We start from the raw sequence: 19,671 nt of genomic DNA on the forward strand, positions 1-19,671 counted from the left end.
ATTCACTTCTATATGCAACCATTATACATATAGCTATGTATGTACAGTTAATCTATACATATAAAGAGGTAATATGCTAATTGCCATTACAGTGTCACTGTAATGACCAATTTGCATACTGATGTGCGCATAGCAGAGGGCAGGCCGCTAGAGCCAAGTTCCCAGGGGTCTGAGGAGAGCGCCTGACAGGAGCCCAGACTGCAAAGGAGGAAGAGGAAGCGGCCACGGGGAGGTCTTCCAATCCCCCTGCACCCCTGGGGGGACAGGGAGGCTGACCGAACAGGGAGAAGACCCAGCCTCAGGGGTAGCTGCAGCCCACACCTCTGACTCTTGATCTCTTCCCCCGCCATCCCCGCCAGGGGCACCCACAACAATAGCAAGCCAGCGACCACCCATCAGTGCCCCCGAGGCACCTGGGGCCCACGGCCCACCACCCTCTGCTGGGACCGGGCACACCTCTCCTCCCTACAACTCCAGACCCAGGTGGAGGCAGGCCTGAGCGGCCCCACAGGGTCAAACCCCCCCCCCCCCCCCGCTCCCCCCCGGCACAGCAGCAGCGCCATCTCTGCATCTCCACAGAGGAAGCACACTGAACCTCGCTGGGGGCACGGCTAAACACGCCCTCTTAGCCCACCTGGCTCCGCCCTCGCCTGGCCCCCATCTGGCTCCAGGAGATTAGAGCCCTGCCCTGAGCAGGTACAGCTGCGAAACAGCCACATACAATTTAAAGAATGGTGCCAAGCAGGAAGGTTTGACAGTTACTTCCCCTTTGGCCTTACCGACCCCCTAGCGCCCCCCTAACACCCTGCCCCCCGCCAGCACCTCCAGGGACGACCACTGCTACAGGGCTGCTGGCCAGAGCCTGCCCCTCCGAGGCCTGCAGAACCTTCTGCAAAGCTTCCATAGCTACAGTCCCAGGAAACAATCATGCCCTCCTACCCTAATCAGCACCTGCTACCCAGGAGGGTACCCATGGGCTTAAAAATAACAATCCCTTCCTGTTTAGACATCACTTACTTGATGAAACATTTCTAGGTTTATTAGCTCAGAACCTCCTCATGACAACCCAGTGAGGTAGACGGAGAAGAGATTACAATTCCCATGGTATATGCATATGTATTCAGAAATGAAGTCCAGAGAGGAAAAGTGTCAAGCCCAGTGGTTCCCAAGGTGCAGCACACGCCCCACTCGGGGGGGGGGGGGGGGCAACTTGATTTTAATGGGGGCAATTCAGGAATGAGTTAACAGTGAATTTTTTGCATTTCTTATGGTTCTAGGGGGCCTCATCTACAGCGTATCCTACATAATAAAAGGCTAATATGTAAATGACCAAATGGTGGAATGACCGGTCACTATGATGCATGCTGACCACCAGGGGGCAGACACTCAACATAGGAGCTGCCCCCTGGTGGTCAGTGTGCTCCCATAGGAGGAGCACCGCTCAGCCAGAAGCCGGGCTCGCAGCTGGTGGGAGCCTTCTCCCGCCTCTGTGGCAATGCTAAGAATGTCCGACTGATGGCTTTGGCCCACTAAGCCATCAGTCGGACATCCTCCCAGGGCTCCCGGATTGCTAGAGGGCGCAGGCAAGGCTAAGGGACCGCCCCCCCCCCATAAGTGCACAAGTTTTGTGCACCGGGCCTCTAGTCTTTAAATAATTTTCATCACCTAAAAAGAAACCTTGTACCATTAGTAATCATTTATATTCTGGACATCTCATATGAATCATATGTGTGATCTTTTATGGCTGGCTCCTTTCACTGAGCATATTTTCAAGATTCATCCATATTGTAGCATACATTAGTACTTTATTTCTTTTTGTGCCTGTATTATATCACACTGAATGGATATACCCCATTATATTTATATGGTTCTACTTTTTTACTATTATGAATAATATTTCTATAATTATTTGTGAACAAGTTTTGGCATAGGCATGTTTTCATCCTTCTTAGGTATATACCTAAGAATGGAATTGCTGGGTCATATAGTAACTCTGTTTAATCATTTGAGGAACTGCCTAACTAGTTTTCCAAAGTGGCTGCACCATTTTACATTGCCACCAGCAGTATATAATGGTTGACCATTTCTCTACATCCTCGCTAACACCTGCTATCAACTTTTTTTTCCTCTCAACTCCCTATATGTCATTTCACATGTTTATTTTCCAATTGTATAACCTCCATTTTAAAATTCTTTGCCCATTTTAAAATTAGGTTGTCTTTTTATCAGAGTTGTAAGTTATTTATATATTCTAGATAGAAGTCCTTTATCAGATATTATGATTTTAAAATATTTTCTTCCATTCTATCAGTTGTCTTTTCACTTTCTTGATGGTGTGTCCTTTGAAGCACAAAAGTTCTTAATTTTGATAAAGTGTAAATTAATCTATTTTTTCTTTTGTTGGTCATACTTTTAGTATAATAATTAGAGATTCTTAACCCTAAGTTTCCTTCTAAGCGTTTTAGCTTACATTTAGGTCTGTCATCCATTTTGAGTTATTTTGTATATAGTATAAGGTAAGAACCCAATTTCATTCTTTTGCATATGGCTACCCAGTTGTTCTAGCATCATTTGTTGAAAAGACTATTCTCTATTGAATAGTCTTGGCATACTTGTTGAAAATCAGTTGACTGCAGATACATGGTTTTATTTCTCAATTCTTAATTCTATTTCATTGGCCTGCATGTGTATTCTTGTGCCAATATCAGTCTTGATTAACATTTTTGTAATGAATTTTTAAATCATGAAGTGTAAGTCCTCTTATTTTATTCTTTTTAAGATTGCGTTGGCTTTTCTGGATAATTTACAATTCCACATGAATTTTCAAATCCATTTGTCAATTTCTATGAAGAAATCAGCTAGGAATCTAATATGGACTGCACTGCATCTGTAAATCAATTTGGGGAGTATTGTCACTTCAACAATGTTAAATATACCAATCTACAAATATGGGATGTTTTCTGTTTACTTAGATCATCTTTAACTTCTTTCAACAATGTTTTGTAGTTTTCAGAGTGTTTCACACTTCTCGTTAAATTTATTTCTAGGTATTTTAATCATTTTGGTGCTATTGTAAATGGAACTGTTCTCTTAATTTTCACTTTTGAATTGTTCATAACTAGAAATACAATTAATTTTTGTACAGTATTAATTTTGTGTCCTGCAACCTTGTGCAACTTGCTAATTAATTCTAATAATTTTTTAATGGATTCCTTAGGATTTTCCACATACAAGCTCATCTACCAGAGATAATTTTGCTTCTTTCCAATTTTTATGCCTTTTCTTTTTCTTCCATAATTACCAGGTTTAGAATTTCCAACACAATGTCAACTAGAAGTGGAGATAGCAGACAATCTTGTCTTAATCCTAATCTTAGGGGTATCAATGTCTTTGACCACTAAGTATGATGTTACCTTTGGATTTTTCATAGATGTCCTTTATTATGATGAGAAAGCTCCCTTCTATTCCTAGTTTTTGAGAGATTTTATCATTTCTGCATCTATTGCAATGATAATGTGGCTTTTTTATTTTACTGATATATTACATTAGTGGTTTGTAAACTTTACACCAATCTTGCATTTCTAGGATAAATACCACTTGCTCATGATGTATAAATCTTTTCATATGCTGTTTAATTTAGTTTGCATTTTATGTTTCTATTCATAAGAGATATATTGGTTTGCAGTTTTTTTGTGTGACACCTTTGCAATTAGGATACTACTAGCATCATAAGTTGGGAAGTGTTCTCTCAATTTTTGGTAAGAGTTTGTGAAGAAATAGTCTCCTTCTTAAAATGTTTGGTAGAATTCAGCAGTAAAATCATATGAACCTGGGCATCTTACAGGTAATTTTATAATTCAATCTCTTTATCTGTTATAGGTCCATTCAAATTGTCTATTCCCCAAGTCAATTTCAGTACTTTTTGTCTTCCTAAAAAACTGTCTATTTTACCTAAGTTATTCATTGGTATACATTTATTCAAAGTATTCCTTTATAATCCTTTAAACTTTTGTAAGGTCAGTATTAATGTTTCCCCCTCTTTCGTTTCTGATTCTAGTAGTCTGAGTTGTCTTTCTTTTTTTCTGTCAATTTAGCTTTAAAGGTTTGCCAATTTTCTTTTCAAAGTACCAGTTTTTGGTTTCCTTAATTTTCTCTATTGCTTTTAATTGTATCTAGTTCATTAATTTCTACTCCAATCTTTATTATATCCTTCCTTCTGCTAGATTTACTTTGCTCTACCTTTTCTAGTGACTTAAGGTGGAAGGTTAGGTTATTAATTCAAGATCTTTATTTTAATTTTTTTTGATTTTAGAAAGAGGGGGAAAAGGAGAAAGGGAGAGAGAGAAGGAGAAAAAGAAACACTGATGTGAAAGAGAAACATAGATCAGTTGCCTCCCGTACACGCCCCCCTGACCAGGGATGGAACCACAACCTGGGTATACGCCCTGACCGGGAATCGAACCCACCACCTCTTGATATATGGATGATGCTCCAATCAAGCCACAATAGCCAGGGAGTTTCTTCTTTCTTAATACAGGCATTTATTGCTAGAAGTCTCTCTCTAAGCACTGCTTTAGCTGCATCCCATAATTTTTTTTACGTGGTAACTTTATTTTCATTTATCTCAAAGTATTTTCTGGTTTTCCCTTTTTATTTCTTTGACCCACTGTTCATTCAGAAGTATGTTCTTTAATTTTCACATACTTGTGATTTCCCCAAATCTCTTTCTTGTTGATTTCTAATTTCTTTACATTGTAATCAGAGGGCATCCTTTGTATTATTTTCATCTTTTAAAATGTATTAGGGTTTGTTTTGCAGCCTAGCATACGGTCTATTGTGGAAAATGTCCCATGTGCTCTTAATATACAGGATAGGCAAAAGTAGGTTTATAGTTGTGAGTACAGGAAACTGAGTTTACTCTTGTATTATTTATTAATGATTGCATTCTTTATTTGTATTACAACTGTAAACCTATTTTTGCACACCACTGTATATTCTGCTGTTGCTGTATATATAGATGTCTGCTGGGTCTAGTTGGTTTATACTGTTTTTCCGTAGTTGTTTTGACCATTTTTGAAAGTTGAGCACTGAAGTCTCACAACCATTGCTACTGTTTTTTTCTCCAACCATTACTGTTGAATTGTCTATTTCTCCTTCTTCAGTTGCCAGTTTTTGCTTCATGTATTTTGTGCTGTTATTAAGTACATATATAACTGTTTTATTCTTCTAGTGCAAGGGTGGGCAAACTTTTTGACTCGAGGGCCACAATGGGTTCTTAAACTGGACCTGAGGGCCGGAACAAAGCATGGATGGAGTGTTTGTGTGAACTAATATAAATTCAAAGTAAACATCATTACATAAAAGGGTACGGTCTTTTATTTCAATAGTTTTATTCATTTCAAGCGGGCCGACGCGGGCCGTAGTTTGCCCACAGCTGTTCTAGTGGGTTGACCCTTTCATGTTTATAAAATGTCCCTCTTGCCCTAACCGGTTTGGCTCAGTGGATAGAGCGTCGGCCTGCGGACTGAAGGGTCCCAGGTTCAATTCCAGTCAAGGGCATGTACCTTGGTTGCAGGCACATCCCCAGTAGGGGGTGTGCAGGAGGCAGCTGATGGATGTTTCTCTCTCGTCAATATTTCTAACTCTCTATCCCTCTCCCTTCCTCTCTGTAAAAAATCAATAAAATATATTTTTTAAAAAATAAAATGTCAGCCCTAACCAGTTTGGCTCAGTGGATAGAGTGTCGGCCTGTGGACTGAAAGGTCCAGGTTCGATTCCGGCCAAGGGCATGTACCTTGGTTGCCGGCACATCCCCAGTAGGAGGTGTGCAGGAGGCAGCTGATGGATGTTTCTCTCTCATCGATGTTTCTCACTCTCTATCCCTCTCCTTTCCTTCTGTGAAAAATCAATAAAATATATTTTTAAAAAAATAAAATAAAATATCCCTCTTTATCTCTAAGTAACATTTTTGTTTTAGTTATTTTTTTCGATATTAGTATAGCCATTCCAACTTTCTTGTGTTTGTTGTTTGCATGATACATAGCGTTCGATCCTTACACTTTAAATCTATTTTTTTTTCTTGCAGCTGTCTTATAATTCCTTCCCACAGATCTAACACACAGTTCTGTGAATAAAGGAAACAACATATTTAGTCTATGAGGCGTTTCCAACAATGTAAGTCTACAGAAAAAGACCCATCGGGATAGACCTCAATTTAAATCTATTTTTATCTTTAAACTTAAAATGTCTTTCTTACAGAAAGCATTTGTTGTACCAAATCTATCAACATCTGCCTTTTTTTATTGGACTGTCTAATCAACCCATATTTGTTATTATTGACAGTTGGGTTTGACAGATTTTTCGTTTTTCATTTTGACGTGTTTCTTCTTTTTCATTCCTTTAGTACCCTTTCACTGCTTTATTTTTAATTTAGTGAATACTTTCAAATGAAGCACTTAAATTTCTTTAGTGTCTTTTCCACTATATTTTTTGTTTTTTCCCCTAGTGGTTGCTCTGGGGCAGCGATTTTCAACCAGTGTGCCACAAGAATTTTTAAAACATGTAATACATGTTTTAAACAGTCAGGGACACTGACCTCTTTTCCCTTAGACTGTCAAAAATGATAATAGACAATACAACAATAGCTGTCCAGTGTGAATGAGTCAAAATTATACCTATTTTTTGTAGGTTGGTAAAAAATATATTTTTTGGTGTGCCACAGAATTTTAGTAATTGGTTTTATGTACGCCATGAGATGAAAAAGGTTGAAAAAAAAATCACTGCTCTAGGGCTTACCATATACACTAACTTATCAGAATCAGCTTCAGATTTATACTACCTTAAGCTGGTGAGATATAGAAATATTATGCTATATAACTGTATCCCCTTTTGGTACTGCTATGGTACATATTACACTTGTTACAAACCCAACAACACAGTTTTATAATTACTGCTTTATCATCTATATTCATGTCCTTAGCTTAACATAGCTCTACTCATTCACCTCCTCTGTGTTATTATTGGCAGATACATTATATTGCTATATATTATAGGCCCAAGAATACATTATTACTTTACAAAATTGTTTTAAATATTTTAAGAAAAGAGAGTAAAAATATGTGGTTACCCTCTCTTTTAAAATTGCATCTAGTAATTACCTTTACTAATGCTTCTTGTTCATGTGAATTCGAATTACCAAATAGGGTCATTTGCTTTCTGCCTAAAGAGCTTCCTTAATCATTCTTGCAAGGCTGGTAACATTGCTTTTTTAATCTGGGAAAGTCTTTTCTTCACCTTCATTTTAAAAAGGTAGTTTTGATGATATATAAAATTTTTGGTTGACAGCATTTGTCTTTGAGTACTTCAAATACAGTTATGTACAACATAATGACATTTCGGTCAACAAAAGACTGCATATATAACAAGTTGTCCCATAAGATTATAATGGAGCTGAAAAATTCCTATCACCTAGTAACATCATAGCTGTTGTGACATCATAGAGGAACACATTATTCACCTGTTTGTGGCAATGCTGGTGTAAACAAACCTACTGGTCTGCCAGTTACATATAAGTACATACAATTAAGTACCATACATAATGCTTGATAATAATAAATGACTATTACTGGTTTATGCATTTGCCATACTATATACTTTTTATATTAGTGTACACTTTCTACTTATAAGAAAAAGTTTGCTGTAAAACAGTATCTATTACATTGGCAGTGGCTTCATCTCGTGCTTAGCACATCTCGGTTGCATCACTTTCTCTAATGATCTAATTCTGTGTTTTTTTGTATATGCTATACAGGCTTACAGCCTTTTAGCAATAGGCTATACCATATAGCCTACCTATGTAGTAAGCTGTCCCATCTAGGTTCGTGTAAGTACACTCTATGTTTCACACAACAAAACCTCCAAATGATGCATTTCTCAGAACTTATCCATTAAGCAGCACATGACTGTATTATTCCACTGTCTTCCCTGGCTTCCCATGTTTCCGCTAAGAAATCAGCTATTATTCTTACCAAGGTTTCCTTGTAAGTCAGTAACTAGTTGTTTTTCTCTTGTTGCTTTGAAGATTTTTTCCCCTTTTCTTTGACTTTCAACAATTTTACACTGATGTGTCTGTCCATTTGTGGACTTGCTTGCATTAATCCTACTTGAAATTCATTGGATTCCCTGAAAGTCCAGGTTAGTGTTTTTCAATAAATTTGAGGTTTTTTTGTTTGTTTTTTACTTCTTCTTTTTTTTTTTTTTTTTATTTTGCTTAAAGTATTACAAAGGGTATTACCCCGCCCTTGACAATCCCCTGGCAAATTTGAGTTTTTAGCCATTATGTATTTGTATACTTTTCTGCTCCTTTTTCTCTTTCCTCCTCTTCTGGTACTTTCATTATGTGTACTATAGTGTACTTAACGGTGACACTCATTTCTCTGAAGCTCTTTTCAATTTTCTTCATTTTTCCTCTCTCCCTTTTATGAATCTCTATCAATGTATTGGCAAGTTCATAAATTCTTTCTTCTACCAGTTCAAATCTACTATTCAGCCTCTTCAACTTTTCATTAGTTATATTACTTTTCAACTGCAGAATTTCCATTTGATTCTTCTTTGGAATTTCTATGTCTTTACTGATAATCTATTTTATGTGTGTTGCCATCATACCTTTATTTATTTAATCAAGGTTTTCTTTGATCCTTTGAACATTATTTATAATGGCTACTTCAAATGTCTATTTTTGTTCAATCCAACATCTGATCACTCTCACAGGCAATTTCTGTTGTCTGTTTTTTCCAGTGTATTAACTATACTTTCCTGGTTATTTTGGTCTGTTTACTTGTTTATTTTGCACTATCATAACTTTTTATTGGAAACTCAGTATGTTATATAATGTTTTGTGGCAACTCTGGTTACTGTTGCCACACACACAGGTTTCTTTGCTTATTTGTTTAGTAATTTGCTGGATTATTTTAAAGAAGTCTATTTTCTCACCCCCACACCTAACACTGCAGTGTTAAGCTTCTGATTCTGATCCTTAGGAAGGATAGCCTAAATATGCCTATAATCACCTTGGCAAAACAGTAGTTTGGTAGAGCTCTCTTTCCCTGATAACTCACAGCTGTTAACCTCCACTTATCATTACCAGCTGATTGCTCTACTATTTTCAACAATGGTCTCAGGCATAAATTGCTCTACAAAGAAATCCAATCAAATTTATGCTCCTTTAAGGGAACAGTTTCAGGGGTCAGTTTTTGAAGTTTGCTTTGACCCCTGGAAGACTCCCTCCAGCTATCTCTTATCCTAATTCTCTGCAGCAAATTAGCTAGCCTGCAATTTAGCCTGTATCTTCTTGAGTCTACAAATCTTCTAAATGCCCCTGCCTTTACCACAACCCCCACTGTTTTTGAAAGTGCCCTTAAATTTGAATGTCTTCAGCTCTATTGAAATTGAAGTCAGTTCCTTGAGGAGATTAGAGTTATCTGTTTTAGGACCTGCTTCTTCCCTTCCCCAGAGCCCCAAGTAAAACCTCTGATCAGGCTCTCAAGCTGTGGGTGCAAACAACAGTATACTTCTCTAAGTGACACCCCTTTCAGGACCTGCATATTTAGCAGGATATAGCTTGTCTCTCCTGACATGGAACCACCACCTTTTTTTACAACAGGAAAAAGGTAATCTATTCCCTAATACTCTCAGTGGCTCTGTGCTCAAGGTAAAACCTCTCTTCCACAAATGGGATCTGGACAAAAGGCCCTCTCTGCCTCATTGACCCAGGACTTAGCCTCAGCAGCAGGCAGCTGGAGCAGGATGAGAAATCCTGATGTCCTGCTCTTCCCAGTAAGGAAATCTTCCCTCCAACTGGAAGCTCTTCAATTACTGTATGGCCTAGGATCATTTCCAGAGGCTTTAAATAATTGTGTTTTAGTTATTTCCCCCAGTTTTACTATGGAGTTGATCTGTAGCACTCCTTATGCTGTCAGGCTAGAAGTCACAAGAAGAGTTATTAAGATGATTTTCATGCAAGCCTGGGTTGAGAATAACTGATTTACAATGTGCTGTGTTACATCATCTAATTTACCTGAATCTCTTAATAAACCTATAAGGCAAGAATTATTATTCTTATCCTTTATAGTTAAGGTTTCAGGAGGCTTACAGAGATTGTGACTAGGCTAGGATTACACACTTAATAGAAGATAAAGCAAGGATATTATTTTAGGTCTCCTAATTATAAACCCGGTGGCTCTACTGTTATGAACTTGTGTCCTCCCCTCCAATTCACACATTGAAATCCTAACTCCCAATGTGACTATATTAGCTATAGGGCCTTTAAGGAGGTAACTAAGGTTAAATGAGGTCTCGAGGGTAAGGCCCTAATCCAGCTGTGGGCAAACTACGGCCCGCGGGCCAGATCCGGCCTGTTTGAAATGAATAAAACTAAAAAAAAAAAAAAGACCGTACCCTTTTATGTAATGATGTTTACTTTGAATTTATATTAGTTCACACAAACACTCCATCCATGCTTTTGTTCCGGCCCTCAGGTCCAGTTTAAGAACCCATTGTGGCCCTCGAGTCAAAAAGTTTGCCCACCCCTGCCCTAATCCAATAGGACTGGTGTTCTTGTAAGAAGAGGAAGAGACACTGGACCTTATCACCTTTTCTCTTAGCATGTGCTGAGAAAAAATACCATAGGAGGGCATAGCGAGAAGGTGGTCACCCACAAGTCAGGGAAAGAGGCCTTACCAAAAACCAACCCTGTTGGCACCTTGATTTTGGACTTCTAGCATCCAGAACTGAGAGAAAATGAATTTTTTGTTGTTTAAGCCACACAGGCTGTGGAACTTTTTTATGGCATCCCAAGCCCACTAACACATTTACCCAGAAGTATTTTGTCAAATTGGATTTCATTAGTGCCAGCAATGTAGGAGATCTCCAGTTATGTCACAGTATTGTTTTGAGATACTTCTTTTTCACACACACACAAAAAGTTTATATCTAAGTACCACCTCTCCATAAATTTTTAAAACATGAAATGTGTGTAGAATTATATCAAATGCCTTTTTGCCAGTTACTAAAATGGTCACTGTTTATTTCCTTTGACTTATAAATATAATGAGCTAGTAAGAGATTTCTTAATATTGAATGACTCTTGATTCTTGTAATTAACACACTTGATCATGGTATATCATGCTTCTAAATTGTCTGTTAATGTTTTCTGAAAACATTTCTACACCAGTATCCATAAATGAGATTGACTGATTATTTCTATAATTTCCTTCTTTCTCCCCCCCCCCCCTTCTCTGGGGGGAGACATATTCTATTTGCCACATTGAGAGCTTTTCAAAAAAATGTGTATGATTCCAATTATATGACACTATGGAAGAGGCAAAACTATGGAGACAGTTAAAAGATCAGTTCTTTGCCATAGGTTTGAGGGGTGGGAGGAATAAATAGCAAAGCACAGAGGATTTTTATGGCAGTGAAACTACTCTGTATGATATTATAATGACTGATATATGTCACTATACATTTGTCAAAACCCTTAGAATATATAACACCAAGAATAAGCCCTAATGTAAACTATGAACTTTGGGTAAGAATACTGTGTCAATGTTGATTCAATTATAACAAATGTACACTCTGATACAAATGGTGGTGGTGGGAGAAATTGTGCTGGGGGTACGGGATAGATGAGAACTCTGAATGTTCCATTCAATTTTACTGTGAACCTAAAACTCTTCTGAAAAATAAAATCTATATTTAAAATATAAGAATGAGCTCTAAGAAATTTAATATATAGATTGAAATTAAATTTTCAATAGAAGGGTTGGAAGATAATAGTGAAGAAATCCCTCAGGAAACAGAACAAAAAAACTAAGAGACAGAAAATAAGAAGAAAAAGAAGAGAAAATTAGAAGAACAACCTAAGAATCCCAATACCCAAATATACAAATTCCAATGGAGAAAACAAAATATCGACAAGGAAGAGGTTATCAAAAAAGCAATCCATCAAATTTACAATAGTCATTCAATAAAAGACATGGAAAAAATTAACAGAAAGATGACAATCTTAGAGAAAATATTTTCCAAGCCTCAAATCAACAGTCCATTCCAATTTAACCTGCACAAGGAACTTCTTTCTACAAATAAAAAACAAAGACAGGAAACCCAAAGAAAGATAGACACTTGTCAAAAAGGAAAACCTGAATGGATCAAAAAGATGCTCAAACTCATTAGCAGTCAGACAATGTAAATTGAAACAATGAGATACTTCGTTTACTTGTTTGCTTTGCATTGTCAAAAATTAGAAAGTTGGATAAAACCAAATACTGGCAAAGTTGTGAGCAAACAAGAACCTTCCTACACTGCTAGTAGACACATAAACTAGTTCTATTCTACCATCCAGGAATCCTACTCTTGGGTATAGTATAATCCCAAAGAACTTCTCACACAAGTCCATAGGAATGACAAGTAAGAGTATATTTACCAGAGTATTTCTGATGCCAGAAAGGCAGCTCAGGTTTCAATCAATCATTAAGGAATAAAAAAGTAAAATGTGGTAGATGTATACTATGGAATTCTACATTATACACAACTATATGTACATACAACAAAACAGAAAAGTCGGCAAAACAATGCTGTTAAAAAAGTAAGAAACAGCAAAAGTTATATAACACATTACAATTAACCTTTGAACAACACAGGTATGAAATGCACGGGTCCATTTATACGAATATTTTCCCTCCCAAAATACCAGCACTGTTTTTGATCTGTGGTTGGGAGTTTGCAGATGCAGAGGGACAACTGTATGCACTGATCTATGACACTTTATACAGGGGACTTGAGCATCGGTGGATTCTGCTACCCACAGGGAAAGGGAGAGGTCCTAGAATCAATCCCCCAAGGATACTAAGTCTTGGGGATACAAAGTTATACTTGGATTTTGTACTGCATGGTGTTGGTACTCCAACGCAAGCTGCTCAAGGGTCAACCCGTACAGTCATGTACCACCTAACAACGGGGACACAGTCTGAGAAATGTGATGTTAAATGATTCATCTTGCGGGAACATCATGGAGTGCACTTATACAAACCTACAAGGAATAGCCTACTACTGTAATTGCATATGCTATACTTCTTTATGACTGGCAATGTAGTAGGTTTGTTTACACCAGCATTACCACAAACACATTGGCTAAGATGTCATGGTGTCACTAGTGGACAGGAATTTTTCAGCTCCATTATTTTATGGGACCACTGTAGTATATGTGGTCTGTCGTTAACTGAAATGTCATTAAGTTGCATATGACTGTACATAAATTAAATACACACACACACACCCTCTAAATATTTTACAATAATTCATATATAATCCAGGAATTATCAACCACAAGGGAATGGGTGCTTGCTGAAAAGGGTAATGGAAGTAGGGCTCAAAAATGAAAAAGAAAAATTTAAAGGAGCATGTATGGCCTGTTGATAGATGTCAAAAACTGAGAAGAATAATTAATGGTAAAACTTACTTTGCCAAAAGTCAACTAATAACAGAAATTTCTCAGAACAGACATGAATTCTCAACTTGTAAGGCTCCAAGGAATGCCCTTAAATGAAAAAAGGACCACATCTAGACGTATCATTATGGAATTCAGGGGTTAAAAATAACATCCTAGCCGTAACCAGTTTGGCTCAGTGGATAGAGCATCGGCCTTCGGACTGAAAGGTCCCAGGTTCGATTCCGGTCAAGGGCATGTACCTTGGTTGCGGGCATATCCCCAGTAGGAGGTGTGCAGGAGGCAGCTGATCGATGTTTCTCTCTCATCTGTTTCTAATATCTCTCTCCCTTCCTCTCTGTAAAAAATCAATAAAATATATTTAAAAAATAAAAATGGCCGAAACCGGTTTGGCTCAGTGGATGGAGCGTCGGCCTGCGGACTAAAAGGTCCCAGGTTCGATTCCGGTCAAGGGCATGTGCCTGGGTTGCGGGCATATCTCCAGTGGGGGATGTGCAAGAGGCAGCTGATCGATGTTTCTCTCTCATCGATGTTTCTAGCTCTCTATCTCTCTCCCTTCCTCTCTGTAGAAAATCAATAAAATATATTTAAAAAAATAAAAAATAAATAAATAAATAAAATAAAAATGAAAAAAATAACATCCTAAAAGCTCCTAGAGCAGTGGTTCTCAACCTGTGGGTTGAAACCCCTTTGGGCGTCCAATGACCCTTTCACAGGGGTCGCCTAAGACCATCAGAAAACACATATATAATTACATATTGTTTTTGTGATTAATCACTATGCTTTAATTATGTTCAATTTGTAACAATGAAAATACATCCTGCATATCAGATATTTACATTACGATTCATAACAGTAGCAAAATTAGTTATGAAGTAGCAAGAAAATAATTTTATGGTTGGGGTCACCACAACATGAGGAACTGTATTAAAGGGTCACGGCATTAGGAAGGTTGAGAACCACTGTTCTAGAGACTGGAGAAATGTCATATAAAAAAGAAGAATCAGCATAGCTTTGGACTTCAACTGCAACACTAGAATGTATAAAACAATAGAGTTCTGACTTCCAAAATTTCTAAGCCTAAAATTTTATACCCAGATTACTGACAAAATGTTATGGTAGGATAATGATTTTTTTTCAATCATGCAAGCTCTCAGAAAGTTTTTACTTTACTTCCCAGGTATTCTTTCTCAGGAAGCTAAAAAAATATAGGAATAAAGAAGAGGGTCCAAGAGAATTTTAAGAATGATATAAAGATAAATTCCAGGATAACAACTATGAAGTAGGCTAGAAAGTAACCAACCAGACTGCACTTAAAGGATAGAGGATTACAGGACAACTGTCTCAGGAAATGAAGGGGTGGATAATAACTCCTGGAAAAACAAAAATTGATTAAATGAATAAATGACATAAATACACTACATGATTCAGCTGTGAATATTGAAATTTGTAATACTATAAATACACTGAACATTTACTTAATAAATACCTGTGATAATTACATTGGGAAGATGGGAGAGGCAGTGTGGAAATGTGGAGAAAATTTAATAAATAATGTCCAAAACTGCTATATCAAGAAATAGCAATAGAACCAAGTTATTTATAAATATGAACAGCTAAAAGAAAGAAAATGTTAGCCTTTAATGTGCAGAAGCTGGGGAAGGGGACAGTTGTTTTCAGGTATTACTCTAAGTTAATAACAATAAAGCAGGGAACAGGAACAGCTTTCACCTTTTAGTAAATTAAATCTTCACAACATTATTTCAAGATGCTAAACAAACTATGTCTAGTTTGTTCTGCTGGAGACACTGAACTGCAAACCAAAACAAAATCAAGCTTTTTTTTTTTTTTTTGGTTCTAGGACAATTTAATTATTCAAAAAAAAAAAGTATACCAAAATAACTTCCAGAGGGAACAAATTTTAAAATGTAAAAAATAAACACAAAGAACAAGAGAATACAAGTGATTCTTTATCTAATACAGAGGATGAGAAACAAAAAATAACAACAGAAAAGATAGATTATATAAAATTATACAAAATCAAGCTTTAATGACTGGTGTGAACATAGTCCAAATAACCCTGCATTTGAAGCCAAACTCCACCACTTACTCTGTGAAGTAGGACAAGTTACCTAACCACCCTATTCAGATAACCACCTCTTCAAAGTGGTTTTGCAAGGATAATTAAGTGAAAGCACCTGGTGTAGTGCTTGACCCATCAATAGATGTTAAAACTTTCTGCTTGTCTCTCTGGTCCCCAGCTACAAACCCACATTTTGACCCCAAGCTGCTTTGCGGGTCACAGAGTACAGAGATTCCTGGACAACTCAGCACATATCCCTCCCCACACTGATGGGGAAAATCGATGATGAGTAAGCAGACTTACTTTGTATATGAAGGACAGCATTCTTCTTGTTATGTTGGGGAGATTATCCCCATTACCCACGTTCTGGATTATTGCCTGCTTTCAAGAACTGTCCCAATTCTACTACACTAGGTCAGAACCATTTTATCACTTAGATCTGTTTTGTTGAGTTGGAAAATCTTTAAACAAAACAAAAAACAAAACAAAACACTGTACTTCATCCCTGCTCTTTCCCTGCAGGGCCTCAAAATTTTCTAGCGTAGGCCCTTTCTGACCCTTCTTTGGCCTGGGGCTGCCTCCTGCTTACAGCAGCAAGAATAGAACGAAATCAACCCCAATCAGCTAATTAAACTGTTTACTATTTCCAATGTTTCCTCCCATAATTATGGCTGAATTCATAATAACTGGCAAAGTACAGAGATCTTAAAACAAAGAGAGTAATAGAGAATTATCTTTATCACTGGGTTCAATCATCTTTATTTGCATGGCCAAAGTCTTGATTTTCTAAAAAATAATCATACATCTAAAATAAATCTGACATTTGTAAAAACACAAACATCAGAAAGTATCAAGATTTTATCATTAATTCAAAAACACTATGCTAAAACATTGTCAATTAAGATATAATCTCTACTTTCAAATGAAAGGGAAAAGATAAAAAACAAAATTGAGAGCAACAAAGAAGAAAATAGTCCAGGAGTCAACTGAGAGCAATTCCAGACTATCTGGTATAATTTATAACAGTTGAAACTAAGGAAAATTAGTCCTATTCTAAGCCTCCTGACAGCCAAAGTGCAAAGTGAAACAGGATGGCTTACAAAACACAAATGATCTAATAAAAGCAGTTCTAAAAAAAAAGGGGGGGGGGGTTGGGGGAGATGGAGGGAGGCAAAAATAAAAAAAAGACCTATCACTGGGTGTTTTTTTTTTTTTAATTACCTCTAAGATCGCTACTTTATAAAAATTGGTAAATAAATTAGAAATAATGTCTTGGATAGTAATGAAGATTTTTTTTCACGTTGCTTTCTCTTATGTACCAATTCTGGATAGAAGTCTTGGTGCATAATATTAAATAGTAGTTCTGTGAAGAAACTTATCTAAAGACCTAAAATAACATAATGCAAGTGTATTGACTTCAGGTGAGGTATTTATTTCTATCATTTAGTTTATTCTAAGTTTTTATAAACATGTGTTTTGTTTCCCTACTAGACTATAAACTCAAGGATTATATTGTTTGATTCTATTTGAACTTCCTTTGCTATTTGTAGAATACTTTACAGTTTCTGATCAATTACGACAGGTAAGATGTCACGTAGTATTTATGTTCAATATTTGTTACTCTTCCCCAATACACTATTAATTCCATGAGGACAGAAACAGTGTCCTGATCATGTCTATATCCCCAGCCTCAGGGCACATGATCACTCCGTAAGTATTCACTGAATGAATGGATTAAAGAAAACACAACCAATAAGTATGGAAAAAAAAAAAAAAAGAAAGAAAGAATTCATAAAATGTCAGTAACTTTGGGTTCTAAGGCTGGGACCAACAGGAGCTGGATGACCTTACCTAAGTTACTTAATTTCTCTGACCTTCAAAACTTTCACCTGTAGAATAAGAAAAATTACTATCTACTTCAGTTACTGTAAGCGTTGTGTTTTAATATAAAGTATTTAGCACAATAATAATAATAGAAGGACCTCAATAAACATTAATTCCTTTACTTTCGCTCACATCCTCAATCTTAAATAGGTATTCTTCCTATGTAATAAAAGGCTAATATGCAAATTGACCAAACTGCAGAACAACCAGTTGCGGTGAAGCATACTGACCACCAGGGGGCAGACGCTCCATGCAGGAGCTGCCCCCTGGTGGTCAGTACGCCCCTGGTGAGCACAGCAGCAGTCTCCAGGGCAGCACTAAAGATGTCCACCTCCCTTCAGCCAGACATCCCCTGAAGGCTCCCAGACAGCGAGTGGGCACAGGCTAGGGAAAGTGGTCGGCAACTCATTAGTCAACAGAGCCAAATATCAACAGTACAATGATTGAAATTTCTTTCGAGAGCCAAATTTTTTAAACTTAAACTATATAGGTAGGTACACTGTTATTAATTAGGGTACTCCTAAGGCTTAGGAAGAGCCACACTCAAGGGGCCAAAGAGCCGCATGTTGCTCGCAAGCCACAGTTTGCGGACCACCAGGCTAGGCTAAATTTCGTGTGCTGGGCCTCTAGTTACACATAACACAGTCCCTTCCAAGAATAATTATTACAGTGAAAACACAACCATTCTCACTGTCCTTCGAAAAGTTGAGATTTCATCTCTTCAATTTTTAAAATGGAAAGGGGGATAACTTGTGAATTATTTTCAAAATACCATAAATGCAAGAACAAGTTACGGAAAGAATGTCGAGAATGAGAACTGAAGCAACAAGACGGAGGGGGTAAAAAAAAAAATCACTCATCTGCTAAGAAATAGGGATTTTGAAGAAACTGTTTGCTGAAGGAATAAAGGATTGAAAGGGTTAGTAATATTATATAATAGTTTTAGAAAAATACCTCAAAATGGTTGATGCCGAATTTAAACCTTAAAAATCAATTACTGTGAAATCTCCCACTTAGCAATGGAACATGAAATCCTTCCATTCAAACCTACAACGTTCCTTCAGACGACTCCCCTTGACGCCAGTCCCCCTTCAGGTTCCTCCTCCTATTTCGAGCTTAACACTCTGCGGTCCCCCTCGAGCCGCCACTCGCACACACGCCGTGTGCAGGCGGAGCTCCGTCATTCCTATAATTACCACACCCCTGTCCGCCGCTGCAGGCCCATGTTGTTATGACATCGGTAAACTGCGGCCGCCCGTCTCCACCCCCGGCACCTCCCTCCGGGCCGCCGGCTCCCGCTCGGGCAGTAACTTCGGAATCCCGGCCGGCGCCTTCCCGCCCAGCTCCGGACCCTGGCAGGCCCCCCACCGCCGTCGCTCCTCCCAGCCCCTGTCACCACGCTCCGCGCGGCCCACCCCCGCCGATTCGCGCCGGGCCGCGGCGCCGCCTGCGCTCGTCTCTTCTCCGCCCCGCTGCCTCGGCGCCCCGCAGTCCGCCGCGCCGCTTCTAGCCACGCCGCGGCCCCGCCCCAGCTCAACCGGCGTCCCCTATGGCGATCACACCACGCTCCCCACCCCCACCCTCCCCTCCGCCGGTCGCGCGGCCGTTAGGACAGCCGGGCCCGTGACGCACACACGCGGGGCGAGCGCTTGGGCCCAGGAAACCAAGCTCGAGCACGGCCGGCGCCCGCCCTCGCCCCGGGACCTCTCCAGGGTCCCGCCGAACAGCCGGATCCGCCGGCGGGAGGGGGAGGGGCCGGGACCACGGGGGGCACCCCCGCACTCACCAGGCTAATGGCAACCGATCCCGGTGCCACTGTTGGGGTGAGCCGCTTGCTCGCTCGCCGGCCCGCCGTACCTAGCGCGCACACAGCTTCGAAGGGTCAGCTCGCACCTCCGCGGTGCTCACCAGGCCTCGCTCCCCGCGGCCGCGCACCAGCAGCGAGACCCAGCTCAGCCGGCGTTCGCAGGGCGTCTGCGCGTGGGGGCCGGCCCTCGCGCCTGCGCACGCCCCTCCGCTGCCCTGCCTCAAAGGCTGCCGGGAGTTGTAGTCTTCCAACGGCCTTTCGCTGGAAGTCCTTGCTGTTAGTCCTAACCAGCGCAAGAATCCCGAGATTGGGAGGTGTTGCTGAGAAAGTTCGCAACAATGGCAAAAGTCGAAGAGTCGTGGTGGAGTGACGATGAAAGGATACTTCTTAGGT

At 39.1% G+C, this 19,671-nt stretch overlaps 1 protein-coding gene and 1 non-coding gene across 2 annotated transcripts in view; both read right to left on the reverse strand.

Moving 5' to 3' along the window:
* KPNA1 (karyopherin subunit alpha 1) overlaps nt 1–19,447 on the reverse strand; it is an 82,562-nt gene extending 63,115 nt beyond the window's left edge. Inside the window, exon 1 of the mRNA XM_036351851.1 lies at nt 19,258–19,447. The gene's annotated coding sequence lies outside the window, so the exon portion shown is untranslated. The remainder of the gene's footprint in view (nt 1–19,257) is intronic.
* Nucleotides 6,084–6,214, reverse strand: LOC118678000. Its single transcript, XR_004974693.1, has one exon. It is a non-coding gene; the product is annotated as a small nucleolar RNA SNORA18 (small nucleolar RNA).
* Nucleotides 19,448–19,671: the final 224 nt, after the last annotated feature.

The sequence above is a fragment of the Myotis myotis genome, unplaced genomic scaffold (genome assembly GCF_014108235.1).
Source record: "Myotis myotis isolate mMyoMyo1 unplaced genomic scaffold, mMyoMyo1.p scaffold_m19_p_2, whole genome shotgun sequence".
In the NCBI taxonomy this organism is placed as follows: Eukaryota; Metazoa; Chordata; class Mammalia; order Chiroptera; family Vespertilionidae; genus Myotis; species Myotis myotis.